The sequence below is a fragment of the Protopterus annectens genome, chromosome 7.part1 (assembly GCF_019279795.1).
Source record: "Protopterus annectens isolate FY-2018-M chromosome 7.part1, PAN1.0, whole genome shotgun sequence".
Classification (NCBI taxonomy): Eukaryota; Metazoa; Chordata; order Ceratodontiformes; family Protopteridae; genus Protopterus; species Protopterus annectens.
Window position 1 is genome coordinate 300,052,754 of NC_056740.1, and position 22,987 is coordinate 300,075,740.

Genomic DNA, 22,987 nt, shown 5'->3' on the forward strand with positions numbered 1-22,987 from the left:
TGCATGGTGAGCTATTGGAGCTTTTTGACCACAGTGGGTTAGACCTAGTGCTGATTATTATTAGAGAAAATGATCGTAAACTGTGTGTACTAGAGAAAGAAATAACTGAAATAAACAACAGTTTAAATAGTGACTTGCTGTTTGAAGCTAACAAGCATATATACCATTCTATTTTCGTTGAAACAGACAAATATATGAAAGAAAATTTAGATAGAAAACAAAAGAAAATATTAAGCGATACTAATTATTGCATGCATAAAACTGTTTACCATTTACCTAGTATGCATGCTAAGGAACAAAATGGTTTGGCTAACAGTTCTGAAGATGAATTTAACAGGGACAATGAGCCATCAAGTGAGACTGTTAATGAGTTTTTTAGAACAGCCTCCACTCCCAAGAAGGTCCAGGAGAATACAGAACAGACAACAGAGACAATGGGGGGGGGGGGGGGGGGTGGACAAGGGAAGAATTCATTCTACCAACAACACCAGTGGAGGAACTAGGTGTTAGTGACATTATGTTGAATGGACATAGTTCTAACTATGAAGGTCATTACAATGATGTGGTACCTGTTGACCAATTTGCATGTAACTGTATCTCTAAGAATGGTTTTAATGTGTATAATTTTTCACAGCACACCATAAGTGAAGTGCATATGACCTTGTTTAGTAAAGATTTTTTCATTTGTGCCAAGTTTTAAGCAAGATGTTGCTAAAGTATTAACTAATTTTAAACTTTTTATTAGACAATTAAACCTGAAGTCATATTTTCATGACAAACATAAGTCAGTTGTACCTTATGTTACACAGCTAAAAAGGAAAAGTACATTTGTCCCGCCAAGTAATTTACTTGTAGCTGCATTTGAGACTGTTTGTGAAAATGAAATAAGATGTATTCTTAAGAATTCAGGAAAACACCAGGAATACAATTTAACAAGAGATGAAAGGAATGTGTTGAAACAACTTAAAGAGCATAACCAGGTTAGAGTTATGAAGAATGACAAGGGTGGGGGTTGTTTTGATGGATCACCAGGATTATGTATGTGGAATTTATGGGTTGTTAAATGACACTGAAACATATGAGAGTGTCTCTATTAATGAGATGAGGAGAGCATATAGTAAAATTGACTGGGTCTTACATGATTTTTTAACCCAGAATGTGCTTGATTATACAGAGTACAAATATATGACTGTGGATTTCCCAATAACACCAAAGATATTTGGAATTCCAAAAATCCACAAAGATTTACACAACCCCCAATTTAGGCCCATTGTCTCTGTGACTGGCTCAAAAACTGAGCCTATAGCAGCATACATAGACTTCTGGTGTAAAAATTGTGTACAGTATTATAAACACATTTTAAAGGATTTGTGGCACTGTTTAGAAATCTTATGGGACAACTCCATTAATGATGACTTTTTATTTGTTGCAGTTTAAGTCACAAATTTATTCACCTCTATACCGCACGATCAAGGCTTGGTGCTTTTTGGAGATGCCCTGTTTGGCAAAGAGGAAATGTACAATGTGAAAAGACAGCTTTTAGTAATTTGATGGAACTAGTGTTTTTGAACACAACTTGTGTGGTAAAGTGATTACATGGTTAAGATTCCTTGATGACATACTAATCTTATGGTGAGGTTCAGTAGGTGAGCTTGAGGAATTTATTAGTTATTTAAATTCTACAATGTCATTTTTGAACTTTACATATAAAGTTAATAGACTGCAATGGTAGTGCTGCGGTAGCACTGTTGCCTGACAGTAAGACGTTGTCCCATTCGATTCTCAGCTAGAGCGTCTTCTGTCTGGAGACGTGCGTGAATGGGCGTACCTTCATTGAAGGTTGTGCATCAGGGCTGGCAACTCGGCATGTAAAAATCTACTGCCAATCATTAGTGGACCGTTGTTCCACTGTGGCGACCCCTAACCGGGAAAAGCCAAAAGACACAACAACAACAACATATAAAGTTAATAATGAGGGCATTGATTTTCTTGACATTACACTAATTTGGGATAAAAATTATAAGAAATTCATTTCTAGCATGCATAGAAAGAAAACATACTCTAATTCCCAAGGAGGGAATTACAACAGTTGTCACCCCAACCATCAAAAAAAAGAGTGTAGTAAAGGGCCATATGGTTAGGATTTCAAGGCTGACAAGTAGTGAAGGTGATTTTGAACAGGAAATGTATACTCTTGTAGGTATGTTTCAAGAAAGAGGTTACCCAAACAAGTTACTCATTAAAATTAGGAATGAAGTACGCAGAAAAAGAAAAGAAAAAAATTTACTTATCTTGCATACCCACACAGGAACTACATTCACAAAATTAAAGGTGATAGATTATGATACATCTTTAGTATTGCCTTTTAATTATGAAGCTATACAAATATGGACTATGGTCAACAATTCATGGAACCAGATTTTAAGCCCTGACATTAAAAATATGTTAGGATTGGCCCCTAAAGTGACTTTTTCTAGAGGTGCCAACCTTAAGAATCTATTTGAAAAAAACATGTAACAAGAAAAGGATGGTACCTAGGATGTCTAAGTGTAACGTGTAAGGCATGTAAGTTTATTAACAAAGGGCCATATGTCATGGTAGAGGGGTACCAACGTTCGATACGTAGTCTAGGCAATTGTAATTGTAATACTAGGATGGTGATCTATATAGCTACATGTTTGATTTGTTCAGCATTCTATGTGGGTAAAACCACTAGAAAATTGAAAGAAAGAATATTAGAGCATGTAAGGGACATTAAAAAAGTAAGAAGGAAAGTGCACTTTATAATCATTAGTGAAATGTGAGGGTTTCAATAAATTCTTGTTTTTTATTATTGACAGAATTATTGACCATTTTAGAGAGGGTGATGTTAACCTATACCTAGAGAATTTGGAGTTAGAATGGCAACTGAGGACAAACGCCACTATATCTCCAGGTATTAATAATAATATATCATTAAGTTCTGTATTGAAGTTAAGAGCATTGCAGGTTTAAGGTGACCACTAGAAATAATGTCGCTTTTATAATAACACTCCCCCCTCCCCTTTTTTGTAATGTCACATATGCAGGTTTAAAATACATATATGTTTCTTTGGTACACTTCTGTTAGTCAAGTTTTTTTAACTTAACTTATTTATTTATAGCAGAATTTGCACATATTTATGTATATTTATATTCATTTGTGCATGGTTATTTATATTTTCATTTAGTCATCCAGTCATTTAATATTATAGTACATTTATTAGTGTGTTTGATTGTTTTTAACTATATTTTTTTAAGAATTAATTGGCACAGCATTTTATAATTAGTAGTGGGCGATTTGTATTTTAGAGTTGTATAAATGTAGAGTTTTTTGTGTTAATTCACCCTGATGATGCCCTGTGGACATAGGGTGAAAGCCCTTAGTCTGTGAATAAACAGTTCTTTTGTTCTCCTTCCTACCAGTTTGTGGATTACTCAGCGTTTTGACACTTTTTTTCTTTTTTGTTTTATGTATACATGCTCCTTTGAGCAAGTTTGCTTTATTTTAAGTTTCTGTAAATAACTAGCTAAAATAAGCCCCTAGTTTTCATTAATTTTAATGAAGTCTTTTATAAATATTGATTTTTTGGTAGTGTAAATTCTGCGTGTAAAAGCAAATAAACTCTGAGCAGTTTGTTTCAAATTGCAGCATTAGTCAATACAAAATCCGTTAATTCATACTTAGGGATGAGAGAGGCCATTTAATTTAATTAACCATAAACTGTCATGCATTCAAAGCATGCATGAGTACACTCTCTTTCTATTTGCTGAATAGTTAAGCCTATTACGTAGTAAGGCTTTTTTAAAAAAAATCCTAGAACACTTGTTCACTTAAATGACTTGCAGAGTCATACAACACGCAAGTGGGAATGAAATCCAACCTTCAGCAGCACGTAACCATAAACTTCTGTGATAAAATGCCTAGCATTATTTGAACTCTTCAGTGGCTAAGCTCCATTCTTGCTCAGCTACTTACTTATCAGATCTGTGGCAATATGGCACTGCAGGTTGTCAAGTAGTTATAATTAGAAAAGATGCTCATAAAGCATAATCCCATTGATGTGTGTAAGGTATCCATCTCCCTGTATTTTACTAGTATAGGTTCATAGGATGATACTAGGCTATTGGCCGGGAGGCCCTTATAATCCTAGCCAAGAATTTTGCCCATGTTCCCTCAAAGTAAGCACCTGTTTCCCCCATCCAGCAGAGACACAGGTGGGATCCCAGGGGTGTATTTTCTGTTTCCCATCCAGTCATCCAAATTCCTCTTAAAGAGGGCTAGAGAGGTACTCTGCTTAACATGGAGAGGGAGTCTATTCCACAGATGGGGAATCTTTGGGACACAAATCTATCTTGCCAATAAGTTCTGTTAATGACACAGACCAGGTTAAGGCCTTGCGTGTGGGTGTATGAGTGGAGTTTGTCTTACGGATATGCAGCAACTCCATCAAGGCTGGGTCTGAAATGGCCTTGTATGCCAAACACAGGTCACCTCTGAACAGTCTGTATGAGACTTAGTAGAGGGACAGGGCTTTTAGCCTATCTGTATAGGATAGGTATTTGAGACCCTGGATTTTCCTGGTCAGTAACCTCTGTGGACTCTCCAACTGCTGCATGTGCTTGGAAAAATACATCCTGAAGGGGGGATTGTACTCGATAATGGGTCTGATAAGGGAGGAGTATAGGGATGTTATGACCTCTTTGTTCCTGGATGAAATACCCTTATTTATGAGGTGGGCCATGTAGAAAGCCTTCCCTACAATGGAGGCAATGTGGTGGTCAAAAGTCAGGTTGCTATAAACCTGGGTGCCCAAGTCCCTCACGACTGATTGCATGCTTAGTATGTTGTTATTAATGTGTATGTTGTTTTAATTCTTCTCTGCTTTCTTTTGCTTGGGTTATTTTATTCCCTTTGCCTTTCCTGAATATGCCAGCACTCTGTGTTTCATTGCAACCTATTCTGATGCCACAAAAATGAGCAAATTTAAACCTGAGTTACAAAATTAAGTGAATAATGACTTTAGCTATGAGCCCAAAGAGGTTTGAATGGTTGTCCTTGACATGTTTCTGCTTCTTTGCAGCCAGTATTTATTGGAAAGACATTGGATCTTCTGATTAATGAATAATCCACAGAATGTAAGCTGGCAGCATCAGATGAAACAGTGGGGATGAAGAACTGCCAGCATTATTTTATTATATTGCACCCTAAAACAGAAGGTGCAACATGTTTACATGTGGTTCGGGTGTCAAATCAACATTAGTCAGTGTCACCAACTAACCTAGGTCTGATGTTTACACTGCCAGGTGGCATGTTTTCCATTAGTTGTGGTCATAAAAGGGGTGGTTTAACCCCCCCCCCTCCTTTGCAAGTAGCTAGACATGGATTATGAGGGATGCTAGCTCCTATTACAAATATAATTAGTTGAGAATGTAATTTATCAAGCTGCCCGATTAGAGATATACATCTCAAAGCAATAGCTGTTCATTGAGAAAGTCAGCAGTTGGCACAGCCATCCTATTCTCAAAACAATTTAGGAGGGAGAATGGACTGTAGAAAAATATACTAATTTCACTAGTTCTAATTATGATATTAAATGATTTATATAAGAAACAGAAAACACGGTTTCTAGGACTGTCACTAACTGATGGGAAAAATTTGTAGTACTGCACATTAAACATGATAAATGGGATCTTTGTTTCTACATTAAATATAGGCTGCAGAATATTTTGCAAACTTTTTCGTTTGAAGTTTATTTATTTTACAAAGTTCAGAGAACAAGCGCTTTTTCAAATAGTAAACTAAAAAAAAAAACATTTTATATCAAAACCAGAAAAGACAAGACTTCCTCCATTCATTCAATCATTCTATGATTACCCACTCAATCTCTTTTAGGGTCAAAGGGAAGTGGAATTTATCAAGGCAGTTGGGTACAAACCAGAGAAACTCATCATTGATAAGACAGAAATCCATCATAGGCGGTATACATACATACACACACAAACACTCATAACAAACACATATATGCTAACACTAGTGAATCTGCAGGAGTCTTTTTTTTTCCAAACAAAATGTTGCAAATGCAGAAGGCAGCACAGATGGTACTGAAGTATTTAAAAAGACTATAAATGAAGTTGGAAGACTTTGGGCTATGATTTAAAGGAATTTGTGATGAACTATAGCTGTTGATTAACATTCTCTAAATATCAATGCATGTCATTATCAGAAATATTGTAGGACTATCTCATTCATATACACATTTATTGTGTATCCACAAAATTATAAAGAACTTTATTTTAGGCTATTCTGATTTTTAAAACAGATGATTTGAGGTAGGAAGATTGAGATTCTACTGATAAGAAAAACAGTAGGCAGTAGGGATTAGACTGCAACCTATTATGAGTTTTCTAACTTTAAATATTACTTGAGTATGTCTGTACAGATGTTTTGGACAATTTCATTGACTTGTTTAATCAGGTAGGCTGTAGATGCATTGGAACTTGATTTGGTTGAAACTTCTTACAGCAGAAGGTTATAAGGTCATCCAGCCTATTCTAACTATGTAAAAAGTTTTGCAATTATATTTAGTTTATAAGGATGTCCTGGTCCTTGTGGAAGTGTATGTCCTTAATTTTCCCTTAGTTTTAATAGTGTCTATTAACTTTGATTTAAGTCTCAGGTTAAATCCTGCCTTCTAGTACACAGCTATTAAATAAGATAAATAAAATCTGACAGTAAACCAGAATAGACTGCTTATTAAATTAAATTAAAACACTCTACTCTGGTTTATTGCCATTTTTTAAATTTAATTCACATCTTATGCCCTTTCCCTTGACTCATCCACCAGAAGGATAAAGATGGCTGATTGGAATCCTTTTGTTAAAGCAATAATAGAACCATTTTTTACACAAGAAAGTAGCATAATGTTCTTGTTGCCAAAGTTATAGTTTATTATTGTGTATATTGAATGTATAGGTATGACCAGACCATTTGTTTGTTTAAGCCCTCAAAGCACCTTCCTCTGTCTATATTTATCCTCCTTGCATAGCTAGCTAAGAGAAATTATCAATGTTTTGGGTAAAAAAAAAAATCTTATTTATTTATTTTTTACATTTGTTGATCAGGCTTGTCCGACTGAGCTGAAGACCCCTTTTTCAGCAGAGGCCTGGGGAGAAAACCTCCAACATATTATATAATGTTTATTATAAATTAGCATTAAACATCAATGTTACAGGATTATTACAAGGCGTTAAGTAGCGATACAGTGTTATACAGTGACAATAATCAGAAGTATAGCAAAGCACTTTCAAGATGTATAAAAAGAAAATGTCATTGAGGTGAATATAGTTTTTGCGATAAGTGAATACAAATACAGAAATGTATGGTTGAACCAAAACAGTGAAATACAAGATACAAAATTAAGATTGCTGCCTTGTAATTTATCTGGAAGGGACACAAATAAGTGCAGGAGCAGCTGTGAGAGGTCATCCACATAGGAATGGATGACTCATCTGACAAGGGGACCAGAATATGTAGGATGAATTTAGAAAACTGAGAAACAACACTGTACAGCTATTACTTATACTTTCCATGGATATATTGGCTACCTGTTTATAACAGTCCTACCTTCCAAACAGGGTGAGATTCTGGTGTAGGAGACAGTGAGTTGGTCTAATTTGAGATTCTGGCACATCTAGAGGTTTAGAAGGCTATTCAAGTGTTTGCAGTCTACATGACCATATAATACTGAGAACTGGTATAAAGGTAGTTAAAATCTGCAAAAAAGGAGATATAACATAAGACTAGCATCCTGTAGTACTCAGACATGTAGGTTTCACAGAACAACGTCACTGAAAGTCCTTCAGTGAGGCAGTAGGATTTTTTGTTGTTGCTGAATTTCTTATTTGTTCACCTTAGCAGTAAAAGCAACTTATTAGTGATTATACTCACATGTAAGTCAGCAGCTGTCTATCACAAGGAATAGAATCCAGTCTGATTGGTTAAATGTTACACTGGCAAGCATTTATACTAGATGGGGCCACTGAAACAATATGGTAATTTTAGCCGTCTCACAGAAGACGAAACTTAGTATAATTACGCAAATACGAACACAAATACATATGCAGGAAACAGTAAGATCATAAGTGAAGAAAAATGTAGACAAAAAGTAAAGAGACCTAAGATAACAAGCAGTGCTGTCAGTCCATCCATATCAAAAATTAATTATTTATGTAATATTTTGTTTTTATGTCATATGTAAAATATCCAGCACTCCATTGCAGAAAAGACCAACCGTTATAATTAGATGCAAATATTTATTTATCTTTTTTATTTATTTATTTATTTGTTTGTTTATGTGTTTGTTTACACTTTGTTTACTAGGGTAGAGTGGAAATCACAGATTGACCAATTGGAGGCTTAACGTAGGTTAAATGCAAGACATACAAGTTATAGTGAGCACAGCAACAATAAACAATTCAAGCTATGTACAGTGTGTACAAAACAATCAATACAATAACAACAAAAAACAGTCAACAGTAATCAGAGAAGAACAAAGACACTGAAACCAATGTAAGAATTTGCAGTCTATCAATAGGAGTACCACTGTGGCTGCTGCATGCTCGTACCATTGACGACATCTACATATTTACATGAGAAATCATTATGCACTATAATGTTGAGTCTCATTGGCAATGATGCATTGGATTAGCCTGGGCAGTAATATTTGGTCAATTTAAGTGATATGCCTCATATTCTGGTATTTACATTTATGTTATTTCAGAAGACAGTGTTTGACTGAGGGTAAAACTCAGAGTGGTTAGTTGTATCAGTTAGATGTGGTGGGAGTGACTGCTATAACTTAGGAGCTTGTACAAACAAGCAGAGATTTTGTACAGTACTTTAGGCAGTGGCAGCTCATGCTAGCGGGCTGCAGGACTGCAGCCCCCCAAGTTGAAAAGAACAGTTTTAAAAATAAAAAAATATATTTATAAATTATTATTTAAATAATATTTACTGGCTGGCGGCTGCGTCACCAAGCAAGTCCGACTGACTCGCACAGATCTGGAACTTGAACTGCGCATGCTCGGCGAGTTCCATTTTTTTTTTTTTTTATTTAAATTAGTCTCTCTATTAGGGAAAGAAGACGGCATCAGTGTGATGCCCAGAAGTCTATGCGGTTTAACCTCACAGTAAACTAGAAGAGGGTCTGACTGCTACATCAGCAATCACATATGTGACATGGACAGCTGGATGGCTACTGATTGGTTCTCGCTCTCTTCCCGAAAAAGAGAGCGAGAAACAATCAGTACTACTACTGCACAGTGCTTTGGATGGGTTACTTACTACTGTGCTAGTGATTCTACAGTTGGTTAAGCAACTTATTTTTTTTAGCTTGCCTGCTTTGCCTTGCTTACGGAGTTCAAACTTTGAACAGAAATGGTTTGTGACATGATAAGACGAACAGTCACTAATTTTTTTAACTTTAAATTGAGGTAGGGGGAACAAAATACATTCACTAAATCCTTTGTTCAAATAAATAAATAATATTATTTTAAAAAACGGTATGTCTACTTGCTTCCCCTAAACAATATTATATATACTGTTTTCAGTGTTTCGTGGTTTTTCAGTTAGTTTTCAAATCCACTAACGCAGGCCTCTTAACAGCCAGATTGTTTTTCAATGGAGTTTAAGTCTTTTGCCAGACTTTGCATGGTGTCAATAGTACAGCACTTTTTTTTATTTCAGCTCTAGTCAGCATATCGTTGCTGAAGCTTAGTTGTTTTTTTTTTTTAATGACAAGCATCCTTATCAAATAAGTTCACCACGGCACTCTAGATAATCCAGAAGCAACAGACAGGTCTTTGGCAATGAAGCAGGTGACTTCTTTATATGCTTCTAAGATAAAGAAGGTTTGTTTATATGATAACTGGTGTGTATTAAAATGCTTTCCAACTATTTCACAGAGTAGGGGACAAGACAAACTTTGTTTTTAAAAAAAGATAAAAATATTAAGAACTTATTAGAATCTAAACATGCTCGACATCATTCTCAAGGTAAAATGCTTATATACAATAGCTATAATTATTGCAGTGACCCAGACTGTTCAACAGTGAAATTACGGGATTGTTTGCATAGAAAGCCAGAAATATGCATGTGTAATTATGTGAATGTTATTTACTTTACTGTCTGCATAAAATGTTAGGGTTTTTAGACTGACCTTGTATAAAGGAAGTTATCTGAATGCATATATAAACATATATATATATATATATATATATATATATATATATATATATATATATATATATACATATGGTAGCATTGTTGCCTCACAGTAAGACGCTGTCCGGTTCGATTCTCAGCTAGAGCGTCTTCTGCGTGGAGACATGCATGAATGAGCGTACCTTCGTTGAAGGTTGTGCATCAGGTCTGGCAAGCCGGTACGTAAAAATGAACTGGCAATTATTAGCGTACCGGAGTTCCGCTATGGCGACCCCTAACCGGGAAAAGCCGAAAGACACAAACAAACAAACAAATATATATATATATATATATATATATATATATATATATATATATACATACATACACACAGTTAAGTCTAAGGGTTACACTAATGCTTTATATAAGCACAAAACATTTTCTATGAACGCAGAGTTTAAATTTTGTGTTTGAGAGAATTGTTTCTCCTTGTGGGAAAGAAGTAAGGATGACATGTTAGAATGGAGAGAACACTGGTGTCAGTTTAAGTAGCTTGTAGGTTGGGAGGGTGGCCTAATGGTTAAGGTGTTTGCCATACAAATGCAAGGTGCAGGGTTTGAGTCTCACAAGGGATAATTAGCTAGGCTTAAAATGACTTGCAAGGCCAGTTAGCCTAGTACTAATCTATGAACCTACTAATCTATGAACCTACTAATACACCAAGGATGAGTGATATGGAAACATTTAGGGTTTACTTAAAACGGAAGGGGGTCCATTGGCTGTTTGTAAATGACTTGTGAACTTACAGTAAATTGCCAACACTCCATCTAGCACTTTAATGAATAACCCCCATTTTAACTCAGTCTAAGGTCACCTAAAATCCCAGGTTTTGTAATACTTAAAACAGTTCATGTTAGACTGTAATTTAAACTTAATCAAATATGCACAAAACTTAACTATTTACAGTGCACAAGGGACAATTTGATTTATTTGTTCATATTGTATTTAATTTGATGGAGGTTTCCTTCTCCAACTTGTATACAATTGTCTTCTTCACCAGGTTTCTGACTCCTATAAGCAGAATTCAGGTGCAATGTGATTAAAATGGAGCCCTGTTCATCTATTGCAGGTGTGTACTGGCTGGGCGGTTAAATGTGACGAGGGGTCACAGGGCCATAAGGTTTGAATAATTCACTGGATTATTACTGTAGAATATTGCTAGGAGACTCATATTTCAATATCAAATTCTGAAATGAAGAAAGAAAGCCCTTATGCAGTTCAGTTAAATGTTTAGCAAGTTAACAACCTCTGAACCTATGGTTACTATTCTCCCTGCTTTACAGTATCATCATGTTTGTTTAATGTTTCCCACATTTGATCTGTAGATAAAAACTAAAACAGTGTATGAGGTTGCATTGCTTCTTAATTTATATTTTGGGATGTTTCTGCTGCAAGCTCCATTAGTTTATTTATCTTTTAGCTGTTCCAAATGCTCCTTATGAATAATGAATTAGTAATGAATTTTGCTCAACTGTTTAATTTTACTGACTGACTAAACATCTTGTGTCCTGGACAAGTGTTATAGACAGTGTGCTGTCAATTTTCTGTTCATTATGGCTAGAGCTTGTTCAAGAATTACATGGATTGTAGGAATTAAAACATCATTTAGTTGAGAAATCGAGACTTGATACTGGTTTAGTAATATGAAGCCTCATTTATTATTTTGTGGTTTTTTTAATGATCTTTTCCACTATCTTATAAAAATGTGTTCAAGGCTTAGAGGTGGGTCTGCAGTTATCTGCATTTTATGTCCACTGCATTATGTTTATAGAAAAGAAGTTTGTTTGGCAAAGGGCTGCAATGGTCAGAAAAGAAAAAGATGCACTCTTTCGAGGCACTCCTAAAAATGGAGAACATCGATATCTGTGCAATAACTGAGACCTGGTTCAAGGCTCCAGAGAGCACCCCTGCAATACCAGGCTACAACTCTTACCACACTTTTCGGCCATCAAACCAGTACCGAAGCACTAAAGGTAGAGGAGTGACAATATTCACCAAGGATATTCACACCACCAGGCTAGTTGCCCAACACAATGTGTCTGAAATTCTCCAGGTGCAACTAACACTAGGTAAGACTGCAATCCAAATTGTAGCTTGCTACAGATCCCCCACCATACCCCAAGATTCTCACTACACCTTTCTAAACATACTGGAAAATATTAAGATAGAACCAAACACCCTAATACTGGTTGATTTTAACTACCCTGCCATTAACTGGGAAAACTACTCATGTACCAACACCTTTGCCCAACGGTTCTTGGAATTCATAAATTCCAATGCCTTGGATCAACTAATCCATAGTCCCATCAAGGGCTCCAGTATCCTAGACCTGGTCATTACCAACATGGGAAATCGGGGCTCCACACTTATGGTCATTCCCTCATTAGTCAGGTCTGACCATAAGCTAATCACCCTTAACATCCACATCCCACCCCCACCCCTAAGTAAGGAAACCTCCATAAAAAACTTCTCCAAAGCCAACCTCATGCTACTCAAGTCAGAAGTGACAAACTTCATGACACCCATGCAGATGGGAACTGAAAGTTCAACTGCTGAATCCTACACTAAGGCACTGTACGAGCACATCCACTCATGCATGAATCATGCCATCCCAAATAGAGCCAAGATGCTCTCATCCAAAAAAAAAGGAAGCCAATCTGGTGGTCCCCTGCCATAAACAAACTTTACAACAAAAGGAAGAAACTGTTGCAGAAAAGAGGAAAATCCCAGGATGCAAAAAACTCCCTTACCAGCCTCAGTAAGAAACTGAGATCCCTCATAAAATCCTCCAAAGCTAGTTACAAAAATAAAATTGCCAAAGATTCTAAAGACAACCACAAAGCATTCTATAACTATGTCAAGAATCTAAATGGCAATGCTCAGATCTGCTCTGAGCTAAAACAGAATGGCATTAAATATACTGATTCCAAGGATATTGCCAATATCCTGGCAGATCGATTCAGTGCCAACTTCGCCCCCCTCTCACCCCCTAAATGGCCCATCTCAATACCGGAAGATTGCCAAATTCCGGTAATAACAGCCACACATATAAAACACACTCTCCAAAGCTAAGAATACAGCATCCATGGGACCAGATGACATCCCGGGCTGTGCACTACATGAACTAAAATATGAACTGGCACCTCACCTAAGTGTCATGTTTAATCATAACCTCACCTCAAGTCTCATGCCCACTGAGTGGCGCAGAGCTACAGTTATCCCACTCCACAAGGGGGGGGATCCATCTTGGATCCTGGAAACTACTGTCCCATCAGTCTGACGAGCCTTATCTGCAAGGCCATGGAGCGTATTATCATGGAACTTATAAACAAAGGCATTGGCAACCTTCAAACACTGGACCCCACCCAGTTTGCGTTCATGAAGTGCCGATCTTGTCTCCTGAACCTGATTGACTTCTTTGAATCAGTCTCCAGAGCCATGGACAAGGGTAAGGTGGTCCACATAGCCTATCTAGACCTTGCCAAGGCCTTTGACACCATCCCCCACGCTGGAATCATAGATAAACTTACTAAGCTGGGCATTAATCCCTACATCACCCAATGGGTTGCAAAATGGCTTACTGATAGAACCTACACTGTAAAAGTAGCCGACTCCAAATCCAGCTCCAGACAAGTGACAAGTGGAGTACCTCAGGGTTCAGTCCTGGGACCACTCTTGTTTGGCATCTACTTCTCTGAAGTACAGACTAACACTAAGGGACTCTGGCTAACAAAGTTTGCAGATGACTACAAACTGGGAGCCATTATTGAATCCCCAAATAGGTTCATAGGTTCATAGGTAGGTACTAGGCTATTGGCCCTAGGGTCTATGTAAGCCTAGCCAAAAATGTACCCTGGCTTTCGCCACCCAAGAAAATTATTTTCCTGTGCCCCTGTCAAGCAGAGCCACAGAAGTGATCCCTGGGGTGACTTTCTAATTTCCCATCCAGTCATCAAGATTTTTCTTGAAGAGTGCTAATGAGGAGCTCTGTTTGACATAGATAAGTAGTCTGTTCCAGAGTATGGGAAGTCTCTGGGACAGGAATCTGTCCCTCCAGCATGTTCTGTTTATTGTGGTGACAAGGTTTAGGTCCCTAGAGCATGTAGCTCGGAGGGATTGGGATTTCTTTAAGTGGAGCATGTCCAACAGCTCTGGGTTTGACATAGCTTTGCATGTTAGGCAGAGATCGCCCCTGAGTAGGCGATATGTGATGGAGTAAAGCTGTAGTTTTTTGAGACGGTCTGCGTAGGGCATCCATTTGAGGCCAGTAATCCTCTTTGTGAGGTATTTCTGTGGTCTTTCCAGTTGTTGTAGATGTCTTGTGAGGTACATACCAAAAGGGGAATTGTACTCTATAATGGGTCTAATGAGTGCTGAGTAGAGGGGAACAATGACCTCTTTTTTTCCGGATGAGAATCCTTTTGTGATGAGATGAGCCACGTAGAAGGATTTCCTGACCACTGTGGCGATGTGATTATCAAAGGAGAGACTACTGTCCACCTGTGTCCCAAGGTCTCTTATCACATTTTCAGCATTAAGTAGACTACCAGCTATGTGGTAGTTCATGGGTACAGAATTTTTACCAAAGGGGGTGACAATACACTTTTTGGCATTGAGCTTCAGGCCATGACTTTGATACCAGGTATCTGTCTCAGTGAGGCCCTTTTGTAGTTTGTCCACATCGTTAGGAGTTTCGATTATGGCTCCTAGTTTGCAGTCATCTGCAAACTTTGTTAGCCAAAGACCTTCTGTGTTAGCCTGCACTTCAGAGAAGTAGATACCAAACAGGAGAGGACCCAGGACTGAACCCTGTGGCACTCCACTTGTCACTGGTCTAAAATTGGATTTGGAATCTGCTACTTTCACAGTGTGGGTTCTGTCCGTGAGCCAGTTGGCAACCCATCTTGTGACATTGGGATTTATACCTAGTTTAGTGAGCTTATCTATAATTCCAGAGTGGGGGATGTTGTCAAAAGCCTTGGCGAGATCTAGATAAGCTGTGTGAACCATTTTACCCTCATCTATGGCTTTGGTGACTGCTTCAAAGAAGTCAATCAGGTTTAGGAGACATGATCTGCCTTTTACAAATCCAAACTGGGTAGGGTCCAGAGTTTGGAGATTGCCAATGTCTTTGTTTATGAGTTCCACGATGATACATTCCATGGCCTTGCAGACCAGGCTCGTCAGGCTAATGGGGCGGTAGTTCCCGGGGTTCGTCGTGGCTCCCCCTTTGTGGAGTGGGATAACCGTGGCGGTGCACCATTCAATGGGTACAAAGTCTGAGGTGAGGCTATGATTGAACATGGTACTTAGGTAGGGTGCCAGTTCATTCTGTAGTTCATGTAGAATGCAGCCTGGGATATTGTCAGGTCTCATGGATGCTGTGTTCTTGGCTTTGGAGAGTGTGTTTTTTACCTGTGCAGCCATGATTATAGGAACTTTGCATTCTTCTGGTATAGAGATGGGTCCTCTAGGGGGTGAGAGGGGGGTAAAGTTAGCACTGAACCTATCTGCTAGGATGTTGGCAATATCAGTTGGTTCCGTATATTTAGTGCCATTGTGCTGTAACTCAGAGCAGATCTGAGTGTTCCCATTGAGATTCTTGGCATAGCTATAGAATGCTTTGTGGTTGTCTTTAGAGTCAGTGGCAATTTTGTTTTCGTAACTAGCTTTGGAGGATTTTATGAGGGATCTCAGCTTCTTACTGAGGTTGACCGGGGAGTTCCTCCAGTCATGGGATTTTACTCTTTTTTGCAACAGTTTCTTTCTTCTGTTGTAGAGTTTGTTTATGGCAGAGGACCACCAGATTGGCTTCCTTTTTTTGGAAGATAACATCTTGGTTCTATTAGGGATAGCATGATCCATGCACTCATGTAAGTGCTTATAAAGTGCATTTGTGTAGGATTCAGCAGTCATACCTCTACTGTCCATCTGCATGAGTGTCATAAAGTTTGCCACTTCTGTCTTAAGAATTGTGAAGTTGGCTTTGGAGAAGTTTTTTACGATGGTTTCCCTAATTGGGGGTTTGGGGTGGGATGTGGATGTCTGGGCTGATTAGCTTGTTGTCGGATCTGACCAACGAGGAATTGACCTCTGGTGTGGAACACTGGTTTCCCATGTTGGTAATGACCAGGTCTAGGATATTGCTGCCCCTGGTGGGGATGTGAATAAGTTGATAGAAGGCTACAATTTGGATTGCGGTCTTGCCAAGAGTTAGTTGCACTTGGATAATCTCGGATGCATTATGCTGTGCAACTAGCCTGGAGGTGTGGATATCCTTAATGAATATGGACACGCCTCCACCTTTAGTGCTTCGTTCTGTGTTAGATGGCCGAAACTTGTGGTATGAATTTTAGCCTGGTAATGCAGGGGTGCTCGCTGAAGCTTTGAACCGGGTCTCTGTCACTGCACAGATGTCAATGTTCTCCATTTTAAGGAGTGCCTCGAGTGAGTGCATTTTGAGGTTTAGACTTCTAGCATTAAGTAGCATTACCCTCAGATTTTGCTTGCTTGTACCTGTTATGGTGGTGAATTTGTCATTTGAACCTTGCCTAAAAAAGGCACTATAGGGGTGGCAAGAGCCTTAGCCAGTATCCAGAATCCTAAGGGCAACAGGTGCAGGCCATCTCTGGCAAAGCATCGTGGTCTGTCAATCATGTCATCCCAGGCAGACAAATACTGGATCCCCTTAGAATGACACCAGAAGCTTAGCCAATTATTGAAGTCAATCATTTTGTCCTTGTACTGTGGTATCATTCTGGGTGATGGCAGGATGCTACTCAGGGTTAGGGTCATACCTGCCTGGGATACAAGATCGGAGAGCTCCTCCATGTCTCTTTTCATGTAGTCCAGGGAGGTACATCTCAGGTCATTCACACCAACATGGACACTGACAGTGTCATATTTGTACTTATTGTGGAGTAACCTGAGTGCATGCGTTATGTGCCGGATCCTGGCACCTGACAGGCAGCTGACAGTAACTTTCTCCTTGTTTAGTCTAGTGAGTGGAACATCAGTGTGCCTGACTATAGAGTCACCTATGACTAGAGTGTTGGGTATGTTGTTATGCCTTATGGGCTGTGGTTGAGTGGCACACTGAGTTTGTGGGCTATGTGTCATTTGGGTTGTGTTGGGGGGGTGGAGTTTGCTTGCGTTTATGCTTTGGATGTCCCTGATGCTTGGGCAGGTTTTTATTGAGAGCCTCTGTGAATGTAGGTGCGTGTTTTGTGTTTCTATGTGTGTGTTTTGGTGGTGTAGGTTTTGAGGGACTATGTGATGAGTGTGGTGTAGTGCAAGTGTTTACCTTCTCCTCTTGACTGTCTAGTCCAGTCTTGGGTGAAGAGAGCTTTGCTTCCAGTTTGGCTATATAAGTGCATCTCTCACAGGTTGCAGTGTTGGGTGGTAGGAGGAGAGGGTTGTCTGTGTACATGAGACAATTGCTGCATTGCCCCAAGATGCCCAGATTCATCAGGTAGACAGGATAAATCACTGGGAGCTGACCCTTAGACATGCCTGGATAGGTGCTTATTTATTAAGTACTAAAAACTGCTTTCCTCTAGACAAGTGAGGAAAGTTGAGTGCTGTAGTAATTTGCAGCTTATGTAGTGCTTACAATAAGTTTGAACAAGTGCTGAGTTCAAAGAAACAGATCTGAGTGCTGAAACTAGAACACTGGCTAGTTATAAGAAACAAAACTAAGCTAGAAGGCTTCCCTCCAACACAGAAGGGATTGGGGGCTCAGAAGCCTACAAACAGTCTAGACCACTTAACAGGAAAGGCAGGAAACAAGCTTAATATATATATTTTTTTGTTCTCTTTCCCAGATGCCCTCTTTGTACACAGTAGGAGTGCCTGAAATCAGAATATGATCTCACTGTACTCAGTTGAGTGAGCAAGTGAGATGGGCCCAGAAGGAGTATCCAAACACAAATTTACAAGAGGGGCAGGCAGTTTGATACTCTACAAAAGGGCCTTACAGAAACAGATGCTTGGTGCCAGAGCCATGGGCTCAAGCTCAATGCCAAGAAATGTATAGTTATCCCCTTTGGGAAAAAACATGTACCTGTGAATTACCATATAGGTGCCAGTACACTAAACACTGAAAGTGTGATAAGAGACTTAGGGACACAAGTGGACAGTGGTCTCACCTTCGATAACCACATCACCACAACAGTCAGGAAATCCTTCTATGTGGCACACCTCATCACTAAGGGCTTTTCATCCAGAAAAAAGGAGGTCATTGTCCCACTGTACTCATCCCTCATTAGACCCATTATAGAATACAACGCCCCATTTGGTATGTACCTCTCAAGACATCTGCAAGAACTGGAAAGGCCGCAGAAATACCTCACTAAAAGAATCACAGGCCTAAAGCAGATGCCCTACGCTGACCGCCTTAAAAAACTCCAGCTATACTCTGTCACATATCGTCAACTCAGAGGCGATCTCTGCTTAACATACAAGGCCATGTCAAACCCAGAGTTGTTGGACATGCTACACTTAAAGAAATCCCAATCCCTCAGAGCCACACGCTCCAGGGATCTAAACCTTGTCATCACAATAAACAAAACATGCTGGAGGGATAGGTTCCTGACCCAGAGACTCCTCAGACTCTGGAATAGATTGCCCATACATGTCACGCAGAGTGCCTCTTTGGACCTCTTCAAAAGGAACCTTGACGATTGGATGGGAGAAAGGAAATTCACCCCGGGGATCACGTCAGTCGCCCTGCTAGACAGGGGTCCAGAGAAGTAAATAGTGTGGGATGAAATAGCCAGGGAATTGTTATGGCTAGGCTTGTATAGGCCCTAGGGCTGATAGCCTAGTACCAACCTATGAGCCTATGAACCTATGAAGATGATTTTTTTTTTTGTAATTTATACGTGTGTGATGTGCTGCTGATGGTAATTGAGAGTTTACTGTTTACATAATGTGTAGGCCTGGTCAACCTAGAAACTTTTATTGGGAAGTTATACTTTGAGAGGTGTGCGTGAATAATTATGATTGGAGGTTTTCCAGAGTGGTTAAAGTGAGTTCCTGCTGTAGCAGGTTCAATGACCTGGGTTCATTTGTTTGAGGTTAGGCAGTCTTTAATTTTTATTTATTTTTTTGTTTAATTAATCTGTGGGACTGTGTGTGTGTGTGTGTGTGTGTGTGTGTGTGTGTGTGTGTGTGTGTGTGTGTGTGTGTGTGTGTGTGTGTGTGTGTGTGTGTGTCTGTGTCTGTGTGTACAGATTTTCGCATCACATTTTTGGTCTATTTTTCATAAAATTGTGGTTTTCTGGCAAATTAGTGGCAAATCATTAAAGACTGAAGTTAGAAAATAATGACAGACATTTGAGTTTCAGATTTCATACCCTTCAGAAAATTCATACTAATTCAAGACCTACTATTTTATTAACTTTCTAAGTTTGTAAGAGCAATATTTAAGAATTGTCCTTATTTTGGGGCCTTTGTCCTACTTTTATTTATGGCTTTGTCCAGATTTCTTGCTCTGAGGTTGAGAGTATGACAAATGTGTCAGGGCCATCACCATTAGCCAGAGACATTTCAAATTGTGACATACTTGTTGTACCCCACTCCCCCATGTAGTGTGTGTGGATGTGTCCAAGCAAGGGCAAGGAGCAGTTATGCAGTGCAAGTGTGCAGAGTATCCTCCCATCCAAGGTACTCACAAGTGCAGTGGCTTTTCGTCTGTCCTTGATTTTGCAGAATGTTCTGGTTTTCTGTCATATTTTTATACTGTTGATTTATGCTTCTTACTGTTCAGAAAATGCATGTTATTGGCTGCATGTTACTTTTATAAAGATGAATATTATAATTAGAACTGCAATGCAAGGAGAACTGGAGTGGTTTGAGTTGAGTGCTGCTTGTTTTTTTATACTTGATTTTGACTGGCATTCCAATAATGTATTTAAAAAGTAATTTATTTTTTCATGCCTCACAACCTTTTTTTTCCATCTAGATATTAAGTAAGCTGTCATGTAGCCAATGCATTGAAATAGTTTTTTCTTCTTCACTCCATTTTGTCTTGATTGGACTACCAGTATATACATGTAACAATGCGCTGTGTAGATTATTCAGCATGTGCCATAGGAACTGAGAATTTATTTCATGTAAATTGGTAAGCATTGTACCACAGCCCCGCCCCCTTTCTAGTTGGGCACACCACTTCCCATTGGCCCCACCCATTCCACTGTCTCCTGCAGCCCCCCTTTGATTTGAAGTCACCATCCGCCACTGACTAGGTCCTGCTCTGGATGGCTCCTAAGATTATAGGTTGGTTTGCAAGTGATGAGACAAATCACAGGTAAAGAAGGGGCATCTATTTGTAGTAATTTGAAAAGAAGTGAACCAAGAAGACGGCTTGCTTTACCTAGCACTGGCAGCCATTTGGCTTTTGAGAGTGTGACATGGTGGTGTCAGTGTGGTACGTTTGGTGAAACAGCAGCACAGTTCATTGGATAAGGTTTGAAATGTTGTTGATTTCATGGAGTGGCAGGTAGGCAGGCAGAGGGAAACCATATTCAAGTTGGATAAGCAGAATGCATTTACCAATTGCAGCCCTGGCATCAGGAAGTGGAAATGAGATAGTTTTTTGACAAAAAATATAAGGTAGTTGACTTTATATTGGAGTTTTGGTTATGTTCTTGTTAAGTGATTGGTCAAGCCATATGCCCAGGTATTGAAAGTATGTGATTGTTTCAATAGGAGTGAAGAATTTATCGTTAATCTGTACAATGATGGGAGTTCTTGAAAGTCTTTTATTTGTTCCAAAGAGCATACATTTGGTTTTCTTTGGGTTGACCAGCAGCTTTTTGGTGGCAAGCCATTAGTTTAGTTTTATGATGCTGGTTTAGAATTGACTTTGGATGTTGTGGATTGCAGGGATAGATCTTTAAATGACCAAGTCATCAACATATAGAAGGGGTGGCAAATTGGGATGGTCAAATGGTTTTCTATTTACAAAAACTGAGAAAAGTTATGGAGCAAGTATAAATCCCTGTAGAACACCAGAGTGTGGGTTGGCAGTCTGAAAGAGGAACGTTCTGTTTTTTATTGTGAAAGTTCTATCAATGAGTGAGTATTTGACCCCCTGAACTTTTTGTGGGCTTATGCCAGTCTCTATAAAGTGGGTTAGTAAAATGTGGTAATCAGCTATGTATGTCAAATGCTCATGTTATGTGAATGAAAACAGCATCTGTTAGGTTGATTCTATGTGTCTTGGGTAAAATATCATCGGTAGGGGCCCAACCCAAGAATGCAGTCATTATTTTCCTTCCTGACCAAAAGCTATGCTGCTTATTGGAGAGCAAACAGTATTTCTTGAGGTATGTGTTTTTTTGGCTGTAGATTAAATTTTCAAGGATTTTTCCTAGTGTGGGGCATATTGAGATTGGATGGTAGTGCTGGATCTTTTGGTACTGTCCTGACAAAGGCTGATTTCCAGATTGTAGGCACTGAGTTTCTTGTGATGCAAAGGTTGTAGATGAGAGCCACTGAAATGACTATACAATATATGTAGTAGGACAGAAACCAAAGACTAAGACTGTCATGGCTAGTGGGTGAATCAAAAGGGACTACTTCAGGCAATACAGTGATTTGTTTTGATGTAATTCTGAAAAGGGAGATAGATATTCTGGGGGGCTAAGGTGTAATTGGAGGGAGGTTAGCTGAAGGTGGAGAAGGTAGGTTGGAAAATGGCTTGAGAAAACTTGATAGTACCGGGTTGCCATTTTGACATGCTAGGTAGCCTTCTGTGCAAGCTTATTTACGAAGACTATATCCCTCTCCAAAAACAGACAATATGACAGACTCTATCCCCACCCAGTTTAATTCCTACTTTATGCAATCAGTATATTATCTCTCTTAGACACAAATACATTTGCCCCCTCTCACTACCTCTGTCCAGTCTAAACCACCCACAGCTATTTGGTTTTAGTGCAGTACCAACCTCACTCATAAGGAAGTTGCTGCTTAAACTAAAAAAATACTTCCGTAGATGTAGACCAACTACCATCAGACTACCTAAAACTCTCCGCAGAAGTTATAGCCTTCCCTGTGTCCATACTAATTAATTGGACCATTGTTATCTGACTGACCCAGTTTAAACCTATAACAGCTGTATGTTAGATTCATGTAATATATGAGCAAACAGAAACCTGTGGACATCCTGTGCATGCATAATGTCAGAACAGGAGGAAAGAAAAAGCGATGTCTTGATGAGGTAATGACTAGTATTAAAACAAATGTGATGTCTTCATCTACCATGAAAGTGAGAAAGAAACAGGTGAGCTTGGATGGTATGGAAGCAGAAGTAAGAAGAGAACAAAGGTTGACAGCAATTGAAAGAGGCAGACTCAGATCTGAGATGTTCCTGCTGTGAAATGGTTTTTGAGCTGTTCAGATGTTAAGCATGTAAAGCAAATGGAGAAAAGTAAGGCATTGTAATTGCAAAGGCGAAATAGATGAAGTTGCATAATTCTGATAAAGAAAGGCAAATTTCAGCAACAAAGCACATGGCCTGGAAATAAATATCTGTTAGAAAGACCTTAAAAACTATATGGTAAGACAGTGAGAAGAAACAAGTAATGTAATGTGAGCTAGCAATTTTCCTAACTTTCATTTGAATAGTTATATCTTTGATATATTCCATATCATTTATCCAAAAAGCACACACACACACACACACACACACACACACAC

At 38.9% G+C, this 22,987-nt stretch overlaps 1 protein-coding gene across 3 annotated transcripts in view; it reads left to right on the plus strand.

Annotated features, from left to right (window-relative positions):
• Nucleotides 1-22,987, plus strand: part of LOC122807740 (laminin subunit beta-1-like) — a 2,263,691-nt gene that overhangs the window by 998,412 nt on the left and 1,242,292 nt on the right. The window lies entirely within an intron of this gene.